Raw genomic sequence first — 14,145 nt, forward strand, 5'->3', positions numbered from 1 at the left:
TGGTTTTGGTGTTGTTTTGGTTTTTGTTTGTTGGGTTTTTTTTCCCTAAACAAGAATTTCACATTTCATGAAGGTGAATTATATAGTAAAGATGAAATATGCAGCACAGAGGTCTGTAATTAACTTTATCACTTTATCTGTTTCTCATCTAGCAGGTCTTCAGGAGGAAACATTATTTAATTTGCATTCATATTATCTCTTTCTCCCCTTAAAAAAAGAAAAGAAAAAAACCCCTTTTTTCTCAGTCTTTAGAAAAGTGAAGACAATGTTATTGTGCTGCTCTGTTCCACCCTGTTTCTTTCAATTCCTATTTAATAAGACACAGGACATCTCTCATAAATTCTGTACCATCAGTGTAATGTTGCTTTGATGATACATTGCATGTTAAGTTGGGATTGGCATGAAAGGATAGTGAGGGCTCAGGAGACATTTTTATATTTTTTTCCTATTTTTTGCATAAACGTTCTGCATCTCTTGCTGTGAAAATTTATGGAGAGCTCTTGGTGTGAAATTTGAACTTGGGGTGTTCTGCCCCCTGCTCCTCACCTGGAATTAGCTCTCAGTGCCCTCCCTACACCAAAGAACTCCTTATTTTGGCAGGGGCACCAGTGAATCTCAACAAAAGATCCATTTCTGGAGCAGAGCAGGCCTGGAAAGTTGTCCTGACCCTTTTCCTGTGCTGTTGCACTAAGGAGGAGATTTTCCCCACAGGATCCCACCTGGAGCTGGCAGAGGTTTGGAAGCTCATTTCCAATCCAACCTCTGACATTTGAAGTCGCTCTCTCTTCATTTCCCTGCAGGTATTTATGGATACCCCGGCATTCTGGGGGCTGTCTACCTGAAAAGCAATACATTTACTCTGCTACTGCTTTTCTTTCCATGGAATAATGATGATCTCAACTGCAAGAATGGCCATGGGCATGAAATGTAATTTAGACACCTCAAACCTAAATTTGTTGCAATAGCAAATTCCATGGATTTTAAAGTTTTTAAGTATGTATATAAATTAATACTTAAATACATATGTAACCTATATTTTATATAGGATCCTATATTGTATAATGCATTTATTGCCCCCTAAAAACTCATTCAAATTGTATTGTTCATCTCTAGTATAACTCTTGCTGTGTCTTCTTGCCCATCTTGTTATTTCAATGCTTTTCATCCCTTTTCTTCATAGTCTATACTCCTTCCACAAGAGCAAATTTCATCTCTTTTTCTTCCTTTTTATATGCTAGTTCTTTCTTCAAGTTGCTATCTTCTTGCAGTGAAGTACAGCATAATCAAACCACCAAACTTTGTCCTTTTTTGAAGCAGGGGTGTTTGAACATTTGAAAACCCACAAAAGAAAGGCAGATCAGTGGTTCTGGCATTCTTCAAAATTGCTCTTTCATTTGAGAGGAATAGAGAAGCTCTGGGTGGGCCAACTGAAAGTTGTGGTGTGTGTTTAATGAGGCTGTGGAGGGAGGCAGGAGATGGATGGGCAATGGTTCAATGTGGTGAATGCAGATGCGTCCACTTAAAGGAGAAAAATGTGCTCGAAGAATAATCTTATATTTGATAATCAGGCCACAGTTGGAATGTGTCCAGGGCTTCTCAGGAAGCCCAGAGCTCTGGGATCTGCTCCCTGGAGATGAAGTTCCAGCAGACTTCCAGATCAAGTTCACACCTTGGCCAGGTGAGTTGCATAAACCTGAGTGTGCCTGCTTATAGCCACAGCTCTCTTCAGAGAGAGCAGCAGGCACAATTCCCAAGGATATTTCCTGGGAATCACAGTGAGGAACCTCAGAGAAAGAGAAAACAATTCTTATCTCTATTCTCTGCTCCTGTTGCTTTTGCACACATTCCACAATGTGTTAGGAAGATTGTTTACCTGAAGGGATTTGCTAATTGGATTCTGCTGAGGATTGTTTTGATTCCTTGGCCAATTCCTTGGTCAAATCTGTGTCCTGGCTTTCGGGAGACAGTCATGAGTTTTCTTTAGTATGTAATATTATAGTATTAGATGTATATATATACAATATAATATACATATATATATATTAGATATAACTGTATAATATACACTATATTATATGTGTATATATATTATTATATATACACATATATACATGTATATATAGTATACATACATTATATAGCATATACTATACTATATATACACTAGATTATATATATAGCTATATAATATATTATATAATACTAATACCATATACTTATTATATATAAAGTATCAAAGTATAATGTAATATAGTATAGTTTAATAGAGCAATTGTTCAGCATCAATGCAGTCAGATGCCAATCATTTCCTTAGTCAGGGGTGCCCTGTTCTGCTATACCCGCTGAAGTTTGGGATTCAGGCTCATGTCCTGCATGTCCCTGACTGCTCTGGGCACGGTGCTGTGGGGTCTGCTGCTCTTTTCCCCACTGGGATCCAGGGATGTTATCAGAGTCACCTGGCAGCATCCCTGATGTTAAAAACCAGAGCATGCTCCTGGTGCTAAAGTGATTTCAGCATTTATTATAATAAAAGAAAGGCCCAAAGCCAGAGGGCCCACGGGCTGAGCAGGAGCATTCCCATCAAAGATGGAGCATTGCTGGGGCTGCTCAGCAGCGATGGCCCCATGGAGCAGCACACATTCAGTGGGTCAGAAGCCCCTTTTTCTCCTGATTTTGTCCCTTTGGATTGGTTCCTGTTTGGATCCTTCATTTGCATTGATTGGCCATTACAGTTCTGGCCAGGCTGGCTCATGGTGCACTTTACTGAGGTGTGTTATGGTACATTGAGTGCTCCATTTCTTATAATGACCCTTTTAACCCCATTTACAATATATTAACCAAACTTACGGTGTAGGGCGATAGAATATAAGAAAATAGTGTAGAAAGTAATCTCATCCCTAAGGAGTTGCAGCTGGGTTAACTACCAAAGATCAGGAGCAGGCCTGACTTTACCAGGCCACAGCTGTAAGCAATGAGAAGCAGATGCTATAAAAGAGTGGGGTGGCTGGGTGAGAAGGGAACTGGAGTCAGTGGCTGCTTTGTGAAGAGGAAAGAGTCAGTGCTGTGAGGAGCTGTCCACGGGAAACGCCAAGAAGGTATGGAACTGTTGTGATAAGGAGACAGCAGCATGGAGCCCCTGCTATACCATGACAAAGTAACAGCACACCTGGCACGGCTGGCAGGAGATGCTGGCCCTAAATCCAGTCCTGGCTCTGCAGCGCAGTTAACTGGGCTGTGTTGGGATCCACTAAAGATCCCAAGTGAATACATTCATCAGTTCCACACTGCAGCTTTTGCTTAAGTCTGGCTCCTTCTCGAGGCTCTTTGGCGTGTGTAATGGGGTTGTTTTTCCTAGGAAAGCTCTCCCGTATCCTGTGTAATGGGCTGCATTCCTCATTCTAATTGTGCAGCCCGCGCACTCCCGGCAGCAGTGGAGAATTGTTCTCTGCACAAGGCATTCCTGCCTCGGGGAGCACCCCTGCCTTTCCTTGCCAGGAATCATTACCAGGAGTACTTTGGGGGATTTATAATGCCTGGAGCACCTCCCAACACAAACTTTATGGCTCTTAATAGCTGTTACCTTTCCTTACAAAGTGCGTCTCTCCCCAGACACGCTTCTGCCCCGGGGCAATTAGTTAACAAAGTAGTCATTAGCTATTGATAATGATCAATTTGTCAGGGATTATTGCACAATAATGCCATGTTCTCTATTAATTAGATAGGCCCATGTTAATTGTAGGTTCTCTTAAAAGCACTTTCTTGGATGATAAGAGGGCTTGCCATAAGACAAACTGAGCTTTGCAAAAGTAGAGTAAATTATATGAGGAATTGAGATATATATTTATTATAATGATACTTTTAGAAATGTTCATGATTTGACAGGTTTATAATTTTCAGACGTAGCTGCTAATAAGGGAAAGAAGCTTTTCCAGAAAGCAGGGTCCTTACTGATCCTGTATGATACCCTTGTCTAGAATAAAGGAAAGAAGCAGCAGGCACACACAGACATAAAACTGTATATACCTCAAAACTGCCCATATTTGGGACAAGGAGACTTCAGTGTGCATGTTCATGAAAATCTCTTTTTGGTTCTTTTTTTTTTTGGGCCAGTTTATGATGCATCACAGAATGGATGCAAAATCTCTTCAGAGAGATGTGTATAGTTGTTGATGATTAAGAACTGAACTTGTTATATTCATATAATTTTTTTGTTTAATTATAAAACTCCATTTCTGTTTCTCATCTATTGCTTAGCTTCAAGTGTCCAATAAAAATTTCAGTCTTCTTAGAGGTGATTCTTCAGTAACTCAAAATGTGCCACTCTCATCACATCCTGTTAGAATATGGTCATGGAGATCATGACCTTAGAAAAATACTGAATTAATAAAAACCCAAGAAAATCACTGCGCCTTGGTTAGGTGTGGAGGGCTGGGATTCAATGTGCCTATGTGAAATTCTTCTTGGGCTCTGTTCAGTTTTAGCATTAATATGTCAAAATCTGCAGAGTTTTAGGCTGTTTCCTTTTCCAGCAGTGTTTGCCATCAAGTAAAGTATGGGCTTGAGTGAATATTTTATTATAACTGTGAAAATTTATTTCAATGTAACATTGCAGTTGAGTTTGCCACTTGATGAACTTAAACAGGAACTCTTGCAGGCCATTTCAGAGTGGAATTCATTCTTACAGCAGCAAACAGAAGGTGAGAAAAAGCTATCATGTCAACATTTTAACAGGATAAAGCCCCAAGTGCCCGCCACTGAAGGATGGGATCCTGGCATGTTTTAATGTCATCTGGGGAATCCAGTGAGGATGACAATTCTGAGCAGCAGGTGGCCCTGGGACAGCATCTTCAGAGGGCTGGGCTGGGACTCCCTCCATCCTTGTTGAGTTCTTTTAATCCTCGTGGAGAGGGGGAGAAGGAGGCGTGAATATGGGCTCAGCTCTGGCATCTGACTGCACCATGGTGACAAGGCAAACCCAAAATCCATCCTCATCTCAAAGCCGGAACTTCAGTTCCACAGATCCTACTATTTATTCCTGCATTTAATGCTGCTGCTTCTAAATTTCAGGTCAGAAAGTGAGGAAAAAAGGGGGGATTGTACTGAGTTGCTGTGGAGAAAACCTTAAGGTTCTGTGAGGGTTAGGTATAAAACATGGATTCTTTATAGCTCCCTGTCTTTGTCAGAATGTTTTCCATTGTGTTTGTGTCTTGTCAATGCCTGAAGTATTGATTTCCTGCCAGTGTGAACTGGATTCCCAGCGAGCCTTTTTGTCCTTGTCTTCAGCACCCTTTGGTAAAGTCACTCAGGAGTGCTTGTTTAGTTTGGTTTTACAAACCATAAAAAAGTGTTTTATGTGTGACTTCCTCATTGTAAATGTAGCAGCTTTCCCTCCTTTTTTCACTCTGATACTAAGGTTTTAAAGTGGCAATTGTAGGAAAAAAGGCTATGTAAACACAAGGTGAACTGATATACCAGAGACTTGTAAAGATTGGTTTCCTCTGGTGCTTTGTTGCAGTGTTGCCTCATGAACTTATTTCAAGGCACAGATTGGAAAAAGTCATGTCGTGCTCACCTGCTGCACAATTAAAAGTAATTTCCCTTTATGCATGAGCAGTACCAGGTAATGTGTAGTGGTCAAGAAAAAGCAGTTAAAAAATAGAGTATAATAGTTTGATTACACACTTGTAACAAATTATTGTTTTAGTGCATTTGAAAAATGCAGATGGCAGTAATAATAATAATTAATATTATTATTATCCCTTTCTTGACTTGAAATGCCTGTGTCATGTTTGAGGATATGTATTAAGCAATACTTTTGCTGGTTATATGATTGTGGGAACTTGCCCATGTTTGCAGTTCATTGTTAGTTGGCTTGGTGTAATTAACAGCAGATCTCAGGTCATGATCTAGTAGAGGTTTTTGTGGTGATTCCTTTGCTGTATTTCAGCATAGATGTATCACACAATAGTCTTGTCTGTACTCTGAGCTGCCTTACCCTGTCAGTGTGACACCTCTGACACCTGGCTGTGCCTGAATCCACAGCTGCTACCTCTGGCATCACTTCCAGCCTGACTCTCAGTCACTCTGAGCTTGGATCCATCATCACTCAGCTCTGCTTTTCTGGGGCTCTGGAATCTCTGAGTGTTCATTGCTTTGTTGTGGACTTTTGGTGGGTGATCCTCACTCAACACTCAGGCGTGCCGCCTGATTTGTCACAGAACATGTGGCTGGTGCCAGAGGTGGCCATGCAGCAGCCTGGCCTTTCCTTAGGAGCTTTCCTGCCCCTTTTGCATCTGTGGTGCAGAACAGCTGATGGTAATCACTATAAACATTAATTATGAGCTGGTAGACGAGGGTATAATCAAAGCAGAGATGAATGAGGACAGCAATCCAACATCCAGACCTTTAAACCAGCTGATAAATCTCTGCCTTTGATTAATATGAGGGAAATATAATAGGAAAACTTCATTGCCAAGGGCTCCAATTGTCCAGGTCTGTGCTCACTAAGTGTTAAAATGCAATAGCTGGACAAAGAAATGAGACAAACAAAAGTCTGCACTGAGTTAATGCTTCAGCAAAATGTTTGAGTAACATATGTCTCAACCTGGCTGGAGTCCTAAAGTAGGAGTAAAAGACTTTAATTAGATGATTGATGGGTGCTTCAGGAGAGAGCTGTGAATGCACAGTGACTGCAAGGTCACAAGAGGGAACAGGGGACAGGGTACATTCCCTGTCTGGGGAGGGAACAGGGAACCTGGGGAGGAGGGACAGGAAGGCCACCTGCCCCAGGGGCAGCACAAGCAGCCCTGGCTCACCAGGGTTGGTACCACCAGGAAGGTTTAAGGGCTTTGTGCTTGGCTGTCTCTCAAAAAATTATGCAAAATATCCAGCTGCTTCCTGCAGTGCTCAGGAGCTATAAAACTTTGGGATTTTTTGCTAGTAAACAACAGAAAATGATTTGTTCTGAAGCAGTAAAAACCTTACAGTGGTGATTGGTGACTGGTGCTGACACTAAACTTCCCAAGGCACTTTGTGATAATTAGAAGTATCTACAGTGTTAAGCATTTTTGTTGGATGATTCTTGGCAAAGTGGGTGGCAGTTTTTCTGTGAGAGTGCTCACTTATGTCTGTGGGACTGCACATTTCAGTTTAGACTGAACATCTTCTGAGGTCCTGATATGAGATAATGAGCTTGCCCAAATCCTGGTTTGGTTTTCCTTAAGTGCCTGTGAATTAGAATTTTATCTGTGATTCTCTAAGAATTGGTTCCATTTTTATCATCATCATCATCTATTTTTTTTGCTATGGTGGGGTAGCTTTCTGTCTCTCACATTTCTATGTTCTTTCAATAAACTATTGCCAGATTATTTTGAATATTACTTTCTATTTCCAGTAAGGTATTGACAGCCAAGCCTTTCTTTATGTGCTATTTAAAGTTTTATATCCCAACCTTTCTGTGGCCATCAAGCCCTCTCTAGACATTGCTGCAGTTTTCTTCTCTGCCAGCCTTGGTTGGCACTCCTTGCCACCAAGCAGAAAATACTGTGCTTTTCAAAACATTTTCTATCTGCATCCTGTGGCAAGTATTGAGTATTGACTGTTAAGGAAAAAGTGAAATGGTCTGAGGTGAATTTACAGAATCTAGGTTAAATAATGATTATAATGTCCCAGTTTCAATTGTGTCCCAGATTTGAACATTATGCTATGTAGTCAATTCAGATAAATTAATAGTGAATCTGTTTCACAGCTGATTATTAGTTTCTCCTGAGATGATACTTGATTAAATTTTTTTAATCTTAGTTTCATGTACCTCTGACTTTGTTTAAATTTTTCTCTTGTTTTGTTTTAATGGTTCTTGGCAAGAAAAAGGTGAAAATGTCACTTTGCTTAAAGAAGACGTAGTTCTGAATAAGTTTTGAGTAATGTGAAATATTTTTGCATTCATGGCAGTATAGTACCTTAGCAAGTAGAATTGGGATGTTGGAAATGTTGCTTGCTGGTTCAAAAATTGCATTTCAAACACACCTGGATGCAAAAGCAGTGTGATTCCCACAATGGTGATCATTGCTGTTCTCAAGTGAAGGCTGAGGAGCCAGGCTCCCATTCAGCAGGAATTGTGTGGCTCTGGCACTGCCAGGGCAGGGTGTGCCTGCTCCACAGCCTCCATTTGCAGGAATCTCAGCAGCCTGCAGAAATAATAATGCTGTGCCAAAGAAAAGCTCCCCTGCCCTGGCAAACATGGCATCAATCCCAGTCATTGTCTGTGTGTCAAATGCAATGCATTGGCTTAGGATAACCTGAACCAATACTTTTATTTTAATGAGACAGGTGGGTAGAAATTTCCCAGAAAGGTGTTTAGGGTCATAAATGTGCTTGGAATGCCTGTGGTGTTGAATATTTATAATGTACTGTATCACAGTTAGATAAAACAGCAATAACATGAGTAACTGGGGCTGTGGTGGAGGGGAGAGGTGAAAGAAGCAGAGGAGCTGTGTGAGGTTATGAAATGTTTGTGTCCTGAACAAGAAGTGGAAATGTGAATCCTGAAAGCTGCTGAGGGCACAGGGGGCTGTAGAAGAATTTAACCCTGTGGTTCCCCAAACAAGTGGAAGGACAGCACTGGTCAAGTGAAATAAATCTTTCTGCTGTCCATAGCAAGAGCTCAGGGAGCACAGAGCCTCCAGCTTGTGGTGAGGTGACTGAAATCCATCCCACAGCTTAGGATTTCCTGCTGTTATTTGACTGGATTGTCTTCTCCTTGGTTAATAGTGTGGGGAGGATGGAGATTGACTGAATGTGGCTGGAAGTTGTCTTAATTTTTGTAGCTCATACCTCTAATTCTGTGATGAAATAAGTGATTGTGTTGTTTGTAAGGAATGCTTTTGGAATTCTGTCTGGCACAGCAGAGTTTTCATAGGTGACAGTAGCAATAGCTGTTGGTCTAATGGGTAGTCATTATACGGAGGAATTAAGTTGTTTGCAGTAAAATTATCCAAGGGGAAATTGCAGTACCAAAGCTGTTGCTCGGAGTTATTTGCCTTTCCACTGATTGGGTTTCATTACATTTTTTCATGATGCTGAACTTGAAATTTCTTTACTGACTTGTTTGCACTAACAGCCAACTCTGCTGCTGATGTTGTGTTACATCCTTCTGGGGACATGACCCTTGACTCTTTTGAAAGTTTCTTTATCTCATTTTTTCCACAAACTTTTAAAAATTTCTTTTAAGCCATTTTATCTATATTTATCAAAATATTTATATATTTTGAAATATATAAATATTTTAATAATATTTATATATTTTTATCAAAAATACTACATGGTACTGCAGCAGTTTTGTTTGAGTTATATTTTCATCCCTCTGCTCTCCCTGCACAGCTTACATGGTACTTTCCAGTTACATCAATTCTAATATTCTCTCTGCTTCCTTTCCCTCCTTGACTCTGTCCTCCACTTATTTGTTTAATCTCTTATTTATGTTTCATCCTATTGTATATTTCACTTTGCAACAAAATTATCATTTTGTCTGAAGGCTTTATGATGGTGCCTGCAATGCATTCCCTGTAGAGATTGTTCAGTATCAGATTCTTCACTTTGCTTTTACCTTTTAGGCAGACAATAACAATCCAAAATCCATCTGGGAAACTTGGGAATCAACTCATGATGGATCTGATTCCTAATGGATACCAGTGAAGTACATCTGTGCTTTATGCCATCCATCCTCCCTGGATGCTGAGAAAGCAGAGAACACCTGGATCTCTTGGTTTTTACACCATTTCTCTATGGAAATGAATGTTCAGGCCATTTTGGAGACTTCACAGAAGACAAATGACAATTCAAATCCTTTGAAACTCTTTTCCAGGGTTGTATCCAGTGTGTAGGGCATAACCCAGCAGTTATTCCAGATGTTCTTAGGCCAGAAGTGCTTGCTGGTGTCTTTGGGATGCAGCAGGGCAGTAAAAGGGGCTGTGTTCATTGTGGCACTCTCCAATTAGGTTGTATGATAATAATCCCTTCAGAAACACAAGCTGCTGAAGAGAAGTGTTCTCCTTCAGAGGAAACAAGGTGTGTTGTGTCCTGAGCTGCAGAGAAGTCACTGTCCTTTTGGGGCTCTCACTGCTCCTGACCTTGTGCTTTGTTTGAAAGTGATACTCAGAGTGCCAGGCTGGCAAATGAATTGTGTGGTGAAATTATAGAAGAGAGGATGTGAAAAGCAACTTAGCATGGGCCCTGGCTTGGTGATTAGTTTACCTCATCAAGGTGCTTATATTTGGTGGGGGAAGTGCCAGTTGCTTTGAGCTCTGTAGTGATTCAATGGTGTTTTAGACCAGTATGTGGAACAACTGAAAACTGATCCATGTTAGGTCATACATAAAAATATGTTGGGTCATGGATTTGCTCCTATCTACACAGCATTTTTAAAAAAAAAAAGATTGCAACCTCTTAGAATGAGTAGCTACCAAGAGGGGAGCTACTTCTGCTGCAGTAAATGTAAAAATCTACACCAGGGTGTACAGCAAAACCCGGGGGTCAGGGCTGTGAGCCAGGGGATCCTGGCTGGGCAGAGAGCAAGGAAAGGCCAGGGGCTCCCCTGGGCATCAGCAGAACCTCCCAAACAACATGGGGAGCAACTTGCTTCAGGTTGAGGATTGACCTTACTGTGAGCAGAGTGTGGAGCCCTCAGGATGCTCCCTCTCACCTCAGTCACAAACATTAATTCCCCACGTCAGCTGCATAATCGAAGGTGCTGTGGCATTCTGCACAGACAACAAATGCTGTCCTTCCTTCCAGATCATCCACTCCTGAAGGGCTGTTCTTTTTCTTTTTCTTCTTGTTTTTTTTTTTTAACTTCTTTAACAGGTTTTCTATTCCTTCTCAGCTATTCCAATGTATTTAAGGAGAATCAAATCCCTTCAGTCAATTTTAATTCCATATTGCATTTAGAATAAGTACTATAAGATTCAATTGTCTTCAATGACAATATTTGTTTTGTTAGACCTTCAAGTAATTTTGGGGTATTTTTTTCTTTCTCCTCTTTTTTTTTTTTTTTTGTAGTAGTTGGCTTTAGGAAACACGTTTCATTGTACTATTTAGAGAATGACCTTCAGTGCTGATAACATTTTGTTGTAGTGCACTTTTTTTTGTGTGCACTGTTTAAATAATGAATTGTAAATCAACACAGTTAAATGAGATATGACTGCACAGATTTCTGTATAAATTGGGAAACTTCACCACCTGCTCTGCAAGGACAACCTTTACCAATTGTGGATGTTTTTCTGTTTCAGAAAACCTTTCCAGAGGAATTCCAAATCTCTCACGTCCCAGATCATTAAGCTATGTGACAAAATAGTCCTTGTACTGAAGAGTGGTTGAGTAGCACAAGAATGGTGGTTTTTTTTGTGCTAACTTTTTCTAAACCACTACTTTGGAAATGTTTGGAGGAACAAAATACAGGAGAAATTCTAGGCAGAACAATTTGTGGTTCAAAACACCTAGAAAACAGTTTAAAACAAAGGTACTGTGCTTCTTTTTTGTGTCTTTAACATGTTAGCTTTATATGGAATTCATACAGTATTAATATTCAATAAGTTCAGATATTTATTAAGTTTGAAAAGCAGTATAATTTTTTTTTCTTAAGAAGTATGAGAACATTTTTATTTTAATTTAGATTTGGCTAAAATTATCTGTCATATGCAGATGATTATGCAATATCTGCCAGCATCCTACCCTAAGACAGTTTTACCAGATGGTCAAGCGTGTTTCATGTGGCACTTGTTTAAGTGCAACTATATCTAATTTTTCCTGTAATTATTAACATCATCTTGCATCTAAGGACTTGATCTGCATTGAATTAACTACTTCTAGACTATTTGTAGTGAAAAGATGGTATTTCAACCTTTGTAGTTGGCAAGAGAAGTATTTTGCTTTAATGTCTGAGAGATCTGTATTATCATGTCCAAATTTATAGTAGGAATAACAAATATTTTATCCAGTGCTGATTATGCTGTTTATAAAGAAAAAATGCTTGTTATTTAACTTATATATCTCCAAACCAAAGATGAGACCATGGCACTGAGATTTACTCAACCGATTCTGAGTATTGAAGCAGCAATTTGAGCTACATGTGGCAAATACAAACAAAGTCTCTTAAAGATGCATTTGCTTGAAGAAAGCCTTAAATTAGGGATGCAGGCAGGCTTGCACTCACATCAGTGATGGAAGATGATAATCAAACAAGATCTTCACTGAGGGATGGACAATTCCACAGTTTTATAACATGATTATTATTCCACATGTACAGTCGGTACTGTGCTGTTCTCCCTGGTCCTTTGCTCTTTAAATTTTTGCTTGCTGCAGTTTCCCTGGGATCATCCTTTAGAATATTATGGAGTTTGAGCTGATTCTTCTGCTGTGCTTTTCTACAGACATCCTGGTTCAAGGTTAAACTATGATCTCTGCAGTAAAAACTAGTTTAGCATATAGATAAAACCCAGACCCATGGGCAGAAAAAACCCAGTACCATGGATAGCTAATGCCCACTCCAATGGGTGGATTAAACCTTGTACCATGGGGAGATAAACCCCAGTCCCATGGGTAGATACAGCCCAGTACCATGGTTAGTTAAGTCAGCCATGTGGTGCCCAACATGCAATTTGGGCTTTTAAAGTTTATTTCTGAGCTTCAGGCTGTGATTTTGCCATGGGTACCATAGTTGGCAGTTTCTCATTTTTTATTGGGCATTAAAAGTAATAACATGGGACTGTTATTAGCTACAGAATAAAGCTCTGTTAGCACTCACTTTTTATGTTAAATCCAAGTGCTGCATTGATTTTGCAGTAGGAAGACATGCAAGGAAGAAATGCAGTAAACAATGAGCCATCAACAAAGCACTGGCTCAGGGTGTGAAAGAGAATTGCAGAGTTCCAGTCAGAAACAACAGAAGGAAGGACATAAAAGAAGACAGTAGAAAGAGAAAGCAAGAATAAATATAAGTAAAATAATATTGAAAACACATTCAGTCACTGAGAGGATTTTTACTGCATTCACTGTTTGCTATGGGGATCATTCTGTGTATTTCAGTACCAGAGAGCAGGAGCTGCAAGGCTTGGCCTGGATTTTCAGGATGCTTCCAAGAAAAGCAGTAAATACACCCCTGGGTCTGCCTGTACCTCAGTTAATGGCCATAATCGACAGCAGTTCCAGCCTGACACCCTGCTGTGCACAAAAGGAGCTGACCCTTTAACCATCAACACTAAAGCACAAAGCTCATGTAGCAGCAAGGGGAGGAAAGTTTAAATTGTCAGCGAGATGAAGTGCAGCCCAACCTGTCCGTGTAGCACTGGGTCAGGCAGGATGAAATTCACATCCCTTGCAGGGAACTGTGCCTCAGAATCTACTGTTTAGCAGCACTAAATTTATATTAAAACATATAATCAAAGTGACAGAAAAATAACTGAATAAATAAATAAAATAATATTTTTCAGCATGGTTCTCTTGGACAACAGGACTTGTGAAAGATGTTTTAGCTGTGTGATTTATTCCTGGATAATTATGATTGACACCTATGGGGGAAAAAATGCTTTAAAACATCTCTGGCTCTTGGCTGGGCACAATATTTGGATGCCCAGGTTTAAACATAGATATTTGTGATTATATTTATTACTTAAAGAAAAAGCAGTAATGTTATCATGATCTATTAGTTATAGACTCTATTATATCTTATTTTATATGAGGGTGAGACTGTTTAGTTGTCCAGGGATTCAGACTCTCAGGACACAGGTGAGGAGGGAGAGTTTTCTCGGGTTTCACCTGGTGAACTCCTGTTATCTTGCTTTTGTAGGATTCCATCTTGTCTTGGAGACACACATTTTGTGCAGTAAAACCCTTGTTATCAAATGCATTTTTGAGGCTGAAGGATAAGTTTTTCTTTTACTCAGGCAAGGTGTTCTTGTGTGCTCGGCATCTGGCTTACAATTTTTGTTTTTGAAGTACATTGCAGTGCCTGTTGCACATTTACTAAAACCACTTTATTTTAGAGAGTTTTCCCAAATTCTCTGTAATTTTGTAGTTGTTTTTCATGACCATAACATTCTGCACTTAGAATATTTAAACAAAAAACACTAGGATGGGGTATGAACAAATCCT

The 14,145-nt window shown here is 39.9% G+C and overlaps 1 protein-coding gene and 1 long non-coding RNA gene across 24 annotated transcripts in view; both read left to right on the forward strand.

The window, feature by feature from the left end:
* RBFOX1 (RNA binding fox-1 homolog 1) overlaps positions 1–14,145 on the forward strand; it is a 1,152,005-nt gene that overhangs the window by 579,335 nt on the left and 558,525 nt on the right. The window lies entirely within an intron of this gene.
* On the forward strand, positions 3,016–13,568 carry LOC135454108 (uncharacterized). Of its 2 annotated transcripts, none has more exons than XR_010442031.1 (3): positions 3,016–3,095; positions 11,286–11,515; positions 12,838–13,567. It is a non-coding gene; the product is annotated as an uncharacterized LOC135454108 (long non-coding RNA). The 2 variants fall into 2 exon arrangements; XR_010442032.1 differs by lacking the exon at positions 3,016–3,095 and adding an exon at positions 4,729–4,827 and having other exon boundaries at positions 12,838–13,568.

The sequence above is a fragment of the Zonotrichia leucophrys genome, chromosome 14 (genome assembly GCF_028769735.1).
Source record: "Zonotrichia leucophrys gambelii isolate GWCS_2022_RI chromosome 14, RI_Zleu_2.0, whole genome shotgun sequence".
Taxonomy (NCBI): Eukaryota; Metazoa; Chordata; class Aves; order Passeriformes; family Passerellidae; genus Zonotrichia; species Zonotrichia leucophrys.